Here is a 13,977-nt window from a genome sequence, read left to right as displayed (position 1 = left end):
ACAGGACCCTGCTCTGATGCAATACCTCCCACAGTTACAGTCTGCTTTCTATTAGATAACCAACTTCGAACCCACTCAGTGATAGCTCCTGTAATCCCTGCAGATTTCATTTTCAATATGAGCCTCTCATGTGGTACTTTGTCAAATGCCTTTTGAAAATCCAAATAGATAATATCAAAAGCTTGTTTTGAGTCTAAACACTCTGTAGCTTCCTCAAAAAAGTCCAGGAGGTTTGTTAAGCATGACCTCCCTCTGCAAAAACCCTGCTGGCTATCATTTAAGATACCATTTTGTTCAAGGTATATTTCCAAATGATCCCTAATATTGGATTCCAGTAATTTACATGTGAGACAAATTAAGCTGACGGGCCTATAATTTCCTGGATCAGTCCAGTCACCTATCTTGTAGATAGGTACTACACTGCCATGTTTCCAGTCATCTGGTATTCCTCCAGTTTTGAGAGAGTTTTTAAAAATAACTGTCAGAGGCATGTAAACCACTTCCGCTAGTTCCCTGAGAACTCTTGGATATATTCCATCGGGGCCTGCTGCCTTGTTTTAAGTTTTTGGAGTTTATCTAGTACTTTTGCATCATTTAATTCAATTTCCTCCATAAGACTCTCAGAACTGAACGCACCTGAGGGCATATGCGAAAACACTTCACTAGTGAAACTCTCCACAAAGTAACTATTTAGGGTATCAGCAATAGCTTTGTTATCATAAACCATAACTCCGTCCTTATTTTTTATACCTCTTATCTCATCCTTAACTATCCTTTTACGACTATGGTATTGAAAAAAAGCGTTTAGAGTTGCTCTTTGCATCTAGTGCAATCTGTCTTTCAAAACGCCTTTTACCTTCCCTTATTTTTTTCTTAACTTGAGCTTGCATATTACTGTATTCAATCTTATTACTCTCTGAGCTGTCCAACTTGTATTTTCTAAATAGTTTCCTTTTTTGTTTCAGACTGTCCCGTAATGCCTTATTCATCCACTGTGGAATGAATTTATGCTGTACATCCAGAATAATTGTTTTAAATATGCTCTACATTTCTTTCACAGTTTTGCCATCCAGAAGAGGTACCCAGTTTATATTCATATATGTATATGAATATAACGTATATAACGAATATGAACGTATAGTCACGCATCTTAACAAAGTCAGCTTGTCTAAAGTTAAAAACTCTAGCATTGGAGAATGCAGACTTAACTTGCCAAAAAACTTCAAATGTAATTGCACTATGGTCACTTGTTCCAAGTGGCTCCCCTACCTCAGTACTGCAGATTCTATCAGGATTATTACACAGAACCAGATATAGAATTGTGTTCTCTCTTGTAGGTTGAGTAACATACTGTATCAAAAAGCAGTCATTTACAACATCTAAAAACTCTTCCTCACATTTACCTTGACCTGACACAGCGTCCCAATTAATTGAAGGGTAATTGAATTCCCCCATTGCTCTTGTCTCACTCTCCTGACATGCTAGCTTAATATTATCAAAGAGCATACTGTTAACACTGCTGTCTGAGGCTGGTGGCCTATAACATACTCTGACATTCAGACCCTTTACATTTTCTCCCAATATTTTAATCCGTATGTCTTCACTAACACCAAGGGGCTCCATTCCTGGAATTTCCTGAATATTAAGATTATCCTTAATACACCCCCTCCTCTTCTATTGGTTATGTCTTTTCTTAGCAGCTTGTATCCCTCTACATTATACTCATTGCTATCCCCTGCACCAAGCCACATCTCTGTGATCCCAACATCATAATTACTATTACTCATAACAGTTTCTAGTTCCAAAATTTTATTTTTTATGCTTCTAGCATTTAAACAGAGTAATTTCAGGGTACTGCGTGTGTATTTCCTGCCTTTCCTTTCCACTCCCAGCTGTTCAAAATCAACTCTATTACAATGCTGCTCTGACTGATTTGCAATCATGGTTCCCTCACTACTAATAAAATTGTCAGGGCTCCGCCCTCCTAAGCCGCGGTGTTTTTGTTTTTTCCCCATACCTGTGTTTTTGTTTCCCCTGTGTTCCAGCCCCGCCCCGCTCCCTGCCTGGTCTACGCCCACCTCATCCCCTCATTACCGGCACCTGCCTGCCTGCTCACCTGCATCCTATTGCCTCGTTACCTCTGCCCTATATCTTCCCTGCGTGTCTCTGTCTTGTTGCTAGTTCGTTTCAGTGAGTTCTTCCTGTCTCGTCCCCGCATTAGTTCCCATGAGTCATTTGCTGTTGCCGTTTCTGCCTGCCGACTTGGATCCGTTTGACGCCATTCGCCTGCCTGGTTCCCGACTCTGCTCGCCCCGACTTCCAATCCTGGATCTGCCCCCGGACTGCTTCCCCGTGTTTTTGAACCCTGCCTGTCCCTGTACTACGAACTGCCTGCTGATTGAGATTAAACGCTTGGTTCCGTTTACCCGGTGGTCCGCGTTTGTGTCCCGATCTCCGATCCTGACAAAAATACTTAGCCATTGTGTTCTCTTCTGGCAGTCTGTCTAACCCTACCCATCTCACTGTATAACCTCCCTGCCCCCCCCAGATCCTAGTTTAAATAACCCTCTGCTACCCTAAGCATACGCTGGCCCAGTGCAGCTGTACCCCTCCGGTTCAGGTGTAACCCGTCCCACTTGTACAGGTCACCCCTGTTCCAAAAGGAGTCCCAGTGCCCCATAAACCTGTACCCCTCTTTCTTACACAAGGTTTGTAGCCACGTGTTAAATCTCCATCTAAAGGCTTGCTTCCCTCTGCTTGTACATGGTACCAGTAGAATTCCAGAGAAGACTACCGTGGAGGTTCTGCGCTTAATCTTCCCCGCTAGCTCAATAAATTTGTCCTGCAGAACCCCGAACTGACCCCTTCCTATGTCATTGGCTCCAACATGGACTATGACCACTGGATCCTCCCCTGCTCTGGCCAGAAGCTTGTCCGCACGCTCCAGGAGGTCTCCAACCTGGGCACCAGGCAGGCAACGGACTATGCGAGACTCCTTGTCGCACGAACACACTATGCTATCTACCCCTCTAATTATTGAGTCCCCCACTATCTCTAACTCCCTTTTCTTGGAGGATGAGGCCGCCTGGGTGCCCTGGGGCTCTTCAGTCCTCCCACTCTCAAGATCGTGGGCCAACTCGTCCTGCAGTGGCACGAAACGGTTGGTCACCGTGATCTCTGGAGATGCCGCCCCTATTGGAATTGTGCGTCCCTTTCTACGCCTATGCCCTACCGTAACCCAGCTCTCTCACCCTATCTGGTCTGTATCTTCCCCGCAACGCGGCTTTGTTGAGCACATTATTTCTCTATAGGGTGTACAAATCAGTTCCTGGAACTCTAACAATTCAGGATTACTGTGGAGTCCACCTAGTTGGATGGAGGAAAAAAGTGGAAAATTCCCTCTCTGTCCCCTAATGGCAACAAAAGATTCAACTTTAGGAGCAGATCAGAGCTCCCCTTATTTAATAACTAGATGAATAGCCCCAATTTTTATTTTTATCCCTTTGGATGCAGGAGCACACAAGCCACTCCACAAACACAGCACAAACTTGTCAGGCAAGAGCAGTCGAGCAGAGCAGAGCCGACAGTTTCTCTAGAACTCTTAATCCTGAGAGGGAAACAAGGTAACAAACTGCAACCCCCTGTGGCCTCCCAGCAGTGTAAAATGACACTGGTATCAACAGAAATAGGAGCAGCCAGGTAAATAGGATTTGCTCATTAGTGTGACAGCATCTGTGGTGTGAGCACAGGTCAAAAGTCAGTAGGTCACCCTAAACGTTCTCCACATCAGCATAATAATATGCATAGCTTCAGTATAAATGGTTACTCCCTGACTGGAGCTGGGACAGTTAGGTATAATAGTTCAGTCTGAATGAGGAATCACCTGAGGGTAGGTAAGAGACACACACAAGTAGTCATCCTGGGCTCAAATTTTCACCCCAGTTGTATTCTTCACAACACTCCAGGAACAAAGTGTTCCAGGATGGGCAATTCTAGGAGAGATGTACCCTGGTGTGGGTAACCCTGGGAGAGATGTACCCTGGCTGGGTAATGCCCAGAGATCCGTGGCCAAAGGGTACAGACAGGTCAGAGGGCAAATGGTGACCTGGGGGCCGTCCTTGGGGGTGCGCCTGTGCCTCAGGTTACCTGCGGGGGTCCTGCTGATAAGGGGAGCAGCAGGACCTGTTTGGGCAGGTTTCAACTGGGTTGTAAACAAACTGCCTGTAGCCGTTTTCGCACATGAACTCCGGACAAATTTCTGGAGAGTCGGGTCTGGAAATTGGCCAGAATTGCCCTTTCACACATGTAGCACACAACAGGAGATTGTCTGTGACAGACGCGTTCTCACATATTGGAAATATTCCGGTTGTTTAGGCGAGGGGCGGCGCCTGAGTAGAGCATGCAGGAGACAGGACATGACGCTGCAGAAATCGCAGTGGCTGTATTCGAAACCGCCTACTGCATACTGTGTACTACACAAGTATATACTGTATACTGCATGCTATTTTTTCAGTGTAGTAGGCTTACCTAGTATGCGACCATTAATGATTACATTTGTAGTATGTTACATTGTCGCATGAAATCATTGTGAGTTTAGAAATGTCTAGATTTAGATTTCCTCGTGGTATTTTCCAGTTAGACGCCACTTGCATTCTGACGAGTGAAAAGTATTGACGAGTTCACGAAAAGTATTATAGAGTTGGAAGTATTCTCAGGTTTTTTTCATATCAATGTCTTACCTTTCGGTGGTACGGGCACATAATGTGGCACAGAGGAGGAGAAGGTGTACATAGCTATTGTACTTTTGGGTAGCCTATAAAAATATCACACACAGCCATCCAAATTATTTTATTTATTATTAATTATTAAGGGTGCAGCGGAGCACAAAGCTCACAGTTCGGACCGTATCATGGTTTCTGTGTCACGGATCGGACCATTCAGATCAGCGAAAGAAAGGAGACGAATATAACTTTGCTTTCCATTTATTAATTAAAGAACACTTTTGCCCATGGTCTTAAACAACAACATTCAAGAAAACAACATTCAAGATGTCCAATAAAATCTTAAAATAAAATATTCAATACTCAAATGTGGAGCGCTTGCTCTGCTGCAGGCTGTGTCCGAAATCGTTCCCGATTCACTATGTAGGGCATATATATATACATTTTACACTTGATCGTTGGACTTAACTGGCAGCTAGCTAGCTAACGTTAGTTTCAACTAATTTGAACAGATGAAGCTGGGTGCTAGTTCTTTATGTTAGCTCGTGATAGCTAGATAGGTAGTGGTATTATCTAGCTAGCACGTTAATGTAAGTTGCAACTAGCTAGTCACTTAGCTAGCTAGCTGGCACAGTTAGGCACAAAGATGTTCATACAAATGTTCAAATAAAGTTCTGCTTCGCAATGCTTCTGCTAAGTAAGGTTGCTAGTTATTAAAATGGCGCTTGGATCTTTTCACTGCAACTCTGCATTGAGATTTAGGTAATAGGTAAGGTACTCTTATTTAGGTAAGAGTAACAGCGGCAGTAAAACTGTATTTCACACACTATTATGGTTAAACTTTATAATTAATCCGCTGTTCACATGTGTGCCGAACCGGGGGGGAATCAACTGCAGTCCGTTACACCACTACTAATTATACATAACAGGAAGGTAAGTTTTTGTTGTTCGCTATGTAATGTTAGGTCACCAGTTCACCTATCTCACTATACCGATCACTATTAGCTACATCTTAGCTAGCTACTAAACAGATAATAAACTACTAACCAACGTTATTAATCATCGTAAGAGACAAGTTTTGGCAGTATAGCTATAGCTAATTATCTCTTTAAGGATCGTTGGACTCAAAATAACATGTATTTGGATGTATCTGCAATAGAGAAGAAGCTGCCATATACTATGAGTCACTGTGCACCCTGCAGAAGTCCAGCCTTCTGGGCTAAGGATTGTAATTTTTATGAAGGCACTGTGTAGTGATCATGAAGGTTTTATGCAATCTTAATGTAGGCCTTTCTCTCAGTGGTTTTCCATGCTTTCCACAGACCCAGATGACCTGGGCATGCACTGTTCACCTCATTTGGTTTGCAACACTGTGTTATGCATGCTTTACCTGGCTATCTGGATGTCCTTTGTTTTGAGTTTTATCAGCACATTTCCTCCCTTGTTTGAACATACTGAACTCAAGTATCACCCTTTGGGTTTTTTTTCCAGACTTTGACACAACCTCACTGACCTCCTCCTTCCACAGAACAGTTTTCAGTTTAAACCATCACACCTCCTACAACATCTATGTTCCAGATATGGATGGTAGGACCCAGGTAGCATCCATTGCCAAGGGAGAGGGTCTGCCCTGGTCTGACTCATTCCCTGAGGGGACCTCGCCAAAGTCACCCTCTGACTTTGTGTGGTGTCTGAGCAGCCTTCTGCTGGCCTTGTGAGAGCTGGCTTTACACTCTGCTCAGAAGAGTATAGTTAGTCTGTTCATAGTTTAATACCATTGGCAGACCTAGAATTAATGAGTCTTGCAACATACAGGTGTAAAATGCAGCCATCCCCTCCCCTCAGTCTGTACATTTGAAAAGGAAGTGGTTTTACATTTTTTCCTCTCAGTGGTAGCACCTCTTTTCTCAATGAATAAAAAGTGCAGTCCTTACACATTACACAAAGACAAAGGAAATACGATGAACACTGCTGTGAGTGTCTCTCATGGCTCTAATTTACATCTCTCTTCCTGTCTGCATCCATCATTGGCCTCCCACCCCTGATTGCCCAGAGGCAGGCACTATGATTCCAATCAAAAGCCCCACCCACCACACCTCTGTGATTGTGTGGACAGAGTGGCATGCTATCCATGTCATCTATCTTTGTAGTCACATAGGACCACTACATTAGTGTCATTTAACAGACACTTTTATCCAGAGTGACTTGCATGAGTAATAATTTTATCCATTTACAGAGCTGGATTTTTACTTTGGCAATTGTGGATTGCGTACTTTACCCAGGGGAACAACAGCAGTGCCATAGCAGGGAAAAGAAGGAAGAAACCTTTCTGTTACTAGCCCTGCTCCTTACCATTAAACCACACTGCTGACCAATTACAACAATTTCAAACCCAAGGATCATTCACGCAGGGGTAACAAATGGTTTAATTGGCCACTACGTGTTCATTTGATGTAGGGAAACATCACATTAAATTATTGGCGTTTAGCAGACTTTTATCCAGAGCAACATACATAGGTTGAAACTGTTACATGTTATCCATTTATACAGCTGGATATTTACTGAAGCAATTCTATGATAAGTACCTTGCCAAGGGAACAGCAGCAGTGCCCCAGCACAAAATTAACCCAGCAGCCTTTCGGTTACGAGCCTTGCTCTTTACCACTATGCTACACCGCCGCCCCATGTGCTCTGCAGACCTCTGCTGCACCCTTGTGGCGGAATTGGAAAATTGATTCTTCGAGTTTGTTTTGCAGCTTTTACATTTTCCTGCTTCCACTCAGACAGTTTCTCAGCTCTGAGTGTTACTAAGTGCACATGGAAATCAGCCATCACCCTACCACGTTCAAAGCACGCTTGCAGTGGTTTTAGCTCATAGCCAGTTGCTGACACAAAACAAGAGGGAATTTGCTATTTACATTAAATTACAATACATGCATTTAGAAAATGTTCTTGTCAGACTGACTTCCAGCACAGAACAGAGAACAGATTTGTATTGATTCAAGTTAAATGAGCAACTGTGACAGATCAGGCTAACACTACTAGACCAGCAAGTGCATGCACAGCATCATTTAAGCATCACCACAAGTTAACTTGTGCTAATCTGAAACTAAAACAGCTTAGAAACCATGGCAAGTCAAGTACATACACCACCATATATCACACTGTCACTACATTACATAATATTTACAGTATACATGGGAAGCACAATGACCATAGTAACAGTAGGGTTTACCTTTGGGTGACACCATATTGAAGCTGAACATTTCTTTTTCCCATGAGTATTTTGCGAGATCAATGACAGATCAGTATAATGGCAATGGGACACATGTACAAACCAGGCTCTTTGACCAAGCCATCTGTGCAGACAGTAAACAGGAAATTCCTGTCATCTAGTGGCAGTTTACAGTTATATCTTCACTAATGATTCTGCTGTTAGATTCCTGCAAAGCTGGCAAAGATAGGACCTTCAGTAACCACACATGAGCTTTATGCTGATAATTGTTTTTATTCAGATATGTCACTGTGAACAAATTACATATGTACATTTTTTGCAAAATCACTATAAGGGGTGATGAAAGATCACATGATACAGAATGAAAGGAAGTTAAATGAGGTAACCGCAATGATCATGAAAAAGACCTTTGATTGATGATTGGTTGTCTTTTTTCCGGGTGGTTTGAACTTGGCAATTCCAAGTCTGGGATCCATTATTCAGGCTTCCATAAAATACTGTAACTCCCAATGACCAAATTTCAAGATGGATGACATTTGGACAGCTATGACTAATAGAAAATATATGTTTTTTAATTACAAATAAGTGACATGTTAAGGGGATATTTTTAATGTTTGTGTCTAAATGAAGGCTTCATTATATTATGCTCTGTAAAGCAGGTGAAATGACTTCAGTGTGTTTGGGTAGGACAGCTATGGATGTAGGGAAAGGTGTGGCTGAATCAGTCAAGATCTCACCATTAAACCCTGCTGATCATTGCAGTTGTGGTATGCCTGTCATACACTAATAACTCGATGGTTGATGATTTTGGGAGTATTCACATCAGTGATTCTTGAGATCAGAAAGAAAACAGGTTTGATTTTCTAAAAAAAAAATTCAAATTTTCAGGTTATTTTCAAAACCTATGTATATATCTTTCTTAAATGAGGTTTTGTCCATCTAACCATGTTTTGGAACAACCTCCCAGTTGTAACTTTTTTTTATAAATTACATGTTTGCTGGATCAGCACTAAATTTTTGTCAACACCATCAGACACATAGAAATGTCTATAAATTATTTTGAATGATCTCAGATATTTTGACTCTTAGCAGTTTTTTGGTTCTCTTAATTATGCACACGTTTTCAAATGAATCATATCACCTTTTAAAAGTTAATCTCATTAATCTCATTAATGAACAGTGATATTTAGAAGCATAAAAATTACACATTAACTTTGGAAATGCAACAATTTTATAGACAAATGTTCTTGAGGGAACAAAACAGATATTCTTTTTTTTTTTAAAAAATACAACATAAAATCCATCTGATGGAGTTGACAAGGCATCGGCGGTGGTGACGCAAAACTGACGGTGGTGACAAACTGATAAGGAACATGAAAATATTTCATTCAAAATGACCATTGAACTCTCACAAATATCGTAACATTGCAAGACATGAAGAAAACATTACGTGACCATTCTTTTCTTGGATTCACATCTCAAGGGAGTAGAGGGACTTTAAACATCAGGTAATGGACAATGCACATATAACCCAGTCCACAACCTCTTCAAATATATGCTGGTTATGCATAAACTAATTCAAATCATTCAAAATCTTTCAAAATGACAGCTGAACCTTTAAGATTATTGCAAAACTGTCATAAAAAAAACTTAATACATAATCAAATTGGACTTCTCAAGACAGTCGATGGAGTTTAAACACCAGGCAACAGACGATTCAAGTGTTCCTCTTCTATGAAGTCCATGACCTCTGCAGATATGTGGTATATGTCCCTGGTGCTGCTTGTACGGACTGGTGATGATGGTTCATTCAGCTAGAATATCTGTAAATGGCACAAAGCCATTTAAAAGCCACGACAACCCGTCGTCCTTGTTTTTGCTGAAAACTAAGATTTGGCCCATGAGGGTGAAAAAATTCAACTTGAACATATTGATGCTCTGGGTCAATTGTTAAGGCTTTAGCCAGCCACCAATTCTGGTCATACATGACAAGTCAGTCTCCACTCTGAACATCACCAGGACCTATCCCAGTTGTTGTGCCCTCAGGTTCTCTGCTGGGCTCTTTCTCCATGGCCTCCATCAACATCGCCAGAGGACTTTGTACTTCAACAGCAACAGAATCATCATGTTCATCTGAGTCCTGAGCAGGGTTGGGGAGTAACAGAATACATGTAACGGTGTTACATATTTAAAATACAAAATATGAGTAACTGTATTCCGTTACAGTTACCATTTAAATTGATGGCAATAAAATTACAGTCACATCTGAAGGGATTAATTAATTTCATTTTTTTTTTTCATTTAATGTTTATTCAGTTGGAAAATCTATCCAATGATAGGCAACTCTGGGGTGTATCTCCAATAAGCCCCTCACAAAAAAAAGAAAAAACCACGCAGCCTGCCTGACTCACAAGGCAGTAGAATGGAGAGTGAGACAGAAAGCAACCAGCGCAACACATTTATGTCATGGAAATACTGGGACCATTTTACTGTCAAATTTGGCAAGGGTCGCAACATAACAGTACAACGCAAGCTGTGTTTGCCAGCAACCAAACTGCTATCCGCTTCAAAAGACTCGACCTCTAACCTGAAGACGCATCTTGAAGTAAGTTCTCTTTTTCATTATGTAAGCTAATATTGATCACTAGCTAGCTATCTTACATAATTTGGCTGCACTGGAGTAGCTATTCAGCTAGCTAGTAGGCTAGTAGGTATGGTATTAAAGCTAACTAGCTAACGAGTAAATACAGTGACAAAACAAGTGAAATTTAACATGTTCAAAACTGCGATTATTCCAACAATTTTACACTCTGCATATGTTACGTCCCAGATGTGTAATGGTGTCCAGGGGTAGGCTATAGGCGAGGAACGCAACACAAAATAAAACACCAACCACTGCTGGCTTGGACGGTGCAGAGACGAAAAAACACAAACATGGGAGCAATGTATAAGGGTGAGGGATATATTTACAATATTCACAGTAACAAATATACATGGGAAAAGGGGAGAGGACAACAAACGGTTCCAACGAAAAGAACTTAAACAAAAACAACCCTTAATACCTTCAGCCAACATATACAACTGAATACAAAACAAAATGGGTGGCAGAGCCAAACAAAACCTAACTACACTAAAGAAGTGGCACCCACCTCTAACTTAACCCTATACAGGATGAAAGACTACACAGCGAGCCCCCACCTTACCTGCCCTCCTCCCACAACAACTGAATGCATTAAATTCGAGACACAATCCAGAATCACAGTCAGAAAACGATGCAAAGTCAAAACACAGTTCAGGCAAGTTTGGAAGTCACGAGCTCCACTCTAAGAAACTGGCACCTTTAAATGGGGCGCTCCATCTCTGGTTGCCCGGGCCAGAACGAGGAGGCCGGATGCAGCACAGTGGGATAAGTGCGTCAGGAGAGTAGCGAGAGAGGAGAGTGAGGAAAACCAAGATGCAGGTGGCCCAGACTCCACGCGCACAGTGTGCTGCACGTAACAGCATAGTATACATTAAATCAGGGGTGTCAAACTCAATCACTGAAGTGGACATATTAAAAACCCCTGCCTTTAGTGATGTGCAGTTCGTGAACGAACAAATCCTTTTGAACGAATCTTTGAGGTGAACTGAGTGTACTGAATCCCTAGTTTAAGAGATTCGTTCTTTCCTCTTTAAAAACATGCGCGATGATAACTCCCCCTCCAGTTGATGGGCTTAGATATGTGGTCTGTCCACGAAGCAGCCTATCACAAAACTGTATCAGCAGTACATTCATGACAACAACTAGCCAATGGCTGAAATGCTAAAACTCTTGAAGCACCTCCCACTGGCCATCTCGGCACAGCTGACGATGTGGGACAATGCAAAAGATCCGGTGACTACGAAGACCCTAAACTCCACCTATTGACCTGATGAACTATTGACAAGTTCCTCAGTTCACCAGTTCGTTCAGACTCAAAGGAACTGGTGACTATCCTGACAAGTTCCTCAGTTCATCCGTTCCTTTGAGTCCTCAGTTCACCAGTTCGTTCGGACTCAAAGGAACTGGTGACTATGCTGACAAGTTCGTCAGTTCACCAGTTGGTTCAGACTCCAAAGATTCATTGACTATGAAGACCTGGTGACTACGTGTTGCCAGAATCGCCAGTTCTCAGTATAGCAGGCGTGGGCTACATCCACCATTGACTGTGACGATGCAAAAGGAATCAGAGCGCTTCCGTGACATTATTATAGGAATTAAAAACAATATTAAATATTATTTTTCTCATCTACCTGCAATATTATTTTATATTTATATTTTTAGCAGTAGCATATTTTAGGTGCGCACAATGTTTATCACAACTGCAATTTTACGTAGGCTACGGTGTATTAAATGTTGATATCACATTTCCTTTTAATGTGAATAAAGTCCTTATTAATAAATACTGACAAATTAACATAGTAAGCAACAAAACAAAACAAATGTGATGCATAAGCCTATGCATCATATTTGTAGCGTAGGCTACTATGTCTACATTAACAACAAATAAAAACATGACATCACTGACTAGGTCTACAAGTTTACTAAAATGTTTGGGCTGGGTTAGTTCAAAACTTGTAAAACAAAGTTATTCGCGTCGGATATAAGCGTGGCTCTCCTCAGTGCTTTTTTTTAGTTTTAGCAAATGACGTACTTATAGGCTATTATACGTGTTAAAATGTGGGGTTCTATTACCTTCCCAAAGACGAAGTATACTTGTTTGAATAGCATGGTGCAGTTTCACGTAATGAATATTACGATTTAATTATTATTAATTTCATTGACTTTTGGTTTCACACGCGCTGTTTTGCCACAGAGCAGGCTAATAATGGACATGATGTTTGGAACAATGTAGAGTAACTTTTAAAATGCAATAAAACTATTTACAGATTCATGTATGCCGCCCGACCGGATATGGAAATGAACGAATCAGTGAGTCAAAGATTCGAATCATTTTATTGAGCTGAACGAGAGGAACCGAATCACTAAAAAGAATCGTTTTGAATACCACTACCTGCCTTCACTGTCCACTGTTCTTTTTACCATTTTGGCTCCCTGGGTAGCTAGCTAGCCAGTTATTTTTGATGCGAGATACAACAGTCGTGCGCTGCTGCTGAAACTGTTCATGTCTGGTGTGGGATTGTGATATGCAACAACTGTCTCGTGAGTGTGTTTGGTTGTGGGTGGGAGGAGGGGTGGGACGAGGAGGGGTGGCACGCAGGTGTTTAAAAGGCAGCACGTTGCAGTGTATGTTGGGGATTGTAGTGCAGCGTGTTGTGGACGATATGGAAGTGGGCCAGAGTTAGTAGAAAATCCAGATCATTGCGCTGGCCAGGTAGAATGGTGCAGCAGGCCTGATTTGGCCCACAGGCCTTGTTAAGCTACTTCTTTCACTCACAATGTATTTAGGGTGGCTGGTGCCCTTTCTACCTCATGTTTTCGTGTAATGTAGAGTTTTTGAATTAACATTTACAATTCTGAAGAAACTGCGATGAAATGCCCTGACTTAACATGGGGGTGCCAAAATGTTAGTCACAACAATGCTAAGTGAACATTCTAAAAATAACCGTTCAGAACCTTAGTCGGATGAACATACTTTAAAAAACTGTTCAGAAAGTAATCCAAAATATTTACATTACATTACTTACCTTGAGTAATCTAACAGAATATGTTACAAATTACATTTTAGGGCAAGTATTCTGTAATCTGTAATGTAGTGTAGTGCAGTATTACTGCACCACAGTAACTTCCTCCACTGGGAGGGTGTCAGCCTCGACAACAGGCTGGACTTCACCGACTACATCTCACAGACAACACCCACCTGTCGATTCCTCCCCTTCAATATCAGGAGGATTCGCCCTTTTTTTGACCACCTACTCCACCCAGCTGCTCGTCCAGGACTACTGCAACACCCTCCTCGCAGGCCTCCCAGCCTGCACCATTCAGCCACTGCAGCTCATCCAAAACGCAGCTGCTAGGCTGATCTACAATCTCCCAAAGTT

Source organism: Megalops cyprinoides, chromosome 19 (assembly GCF_013368585.1).
Source record: "Megalops cyprinoides isolate fMegCyp1 chromosome 19, fMegCyp1.pri, whole genome shotgun sequence".
Taxonomy (NCBI): domain Eukaryota; kingdom Metazoa; phylum Chordata; class Actinopteri; order Elopiformes; family Megalopidae; genus Megalops; species Megalops cyprinoides.
Note: the sequence above shows the minus strand (reverse complement) of the source record.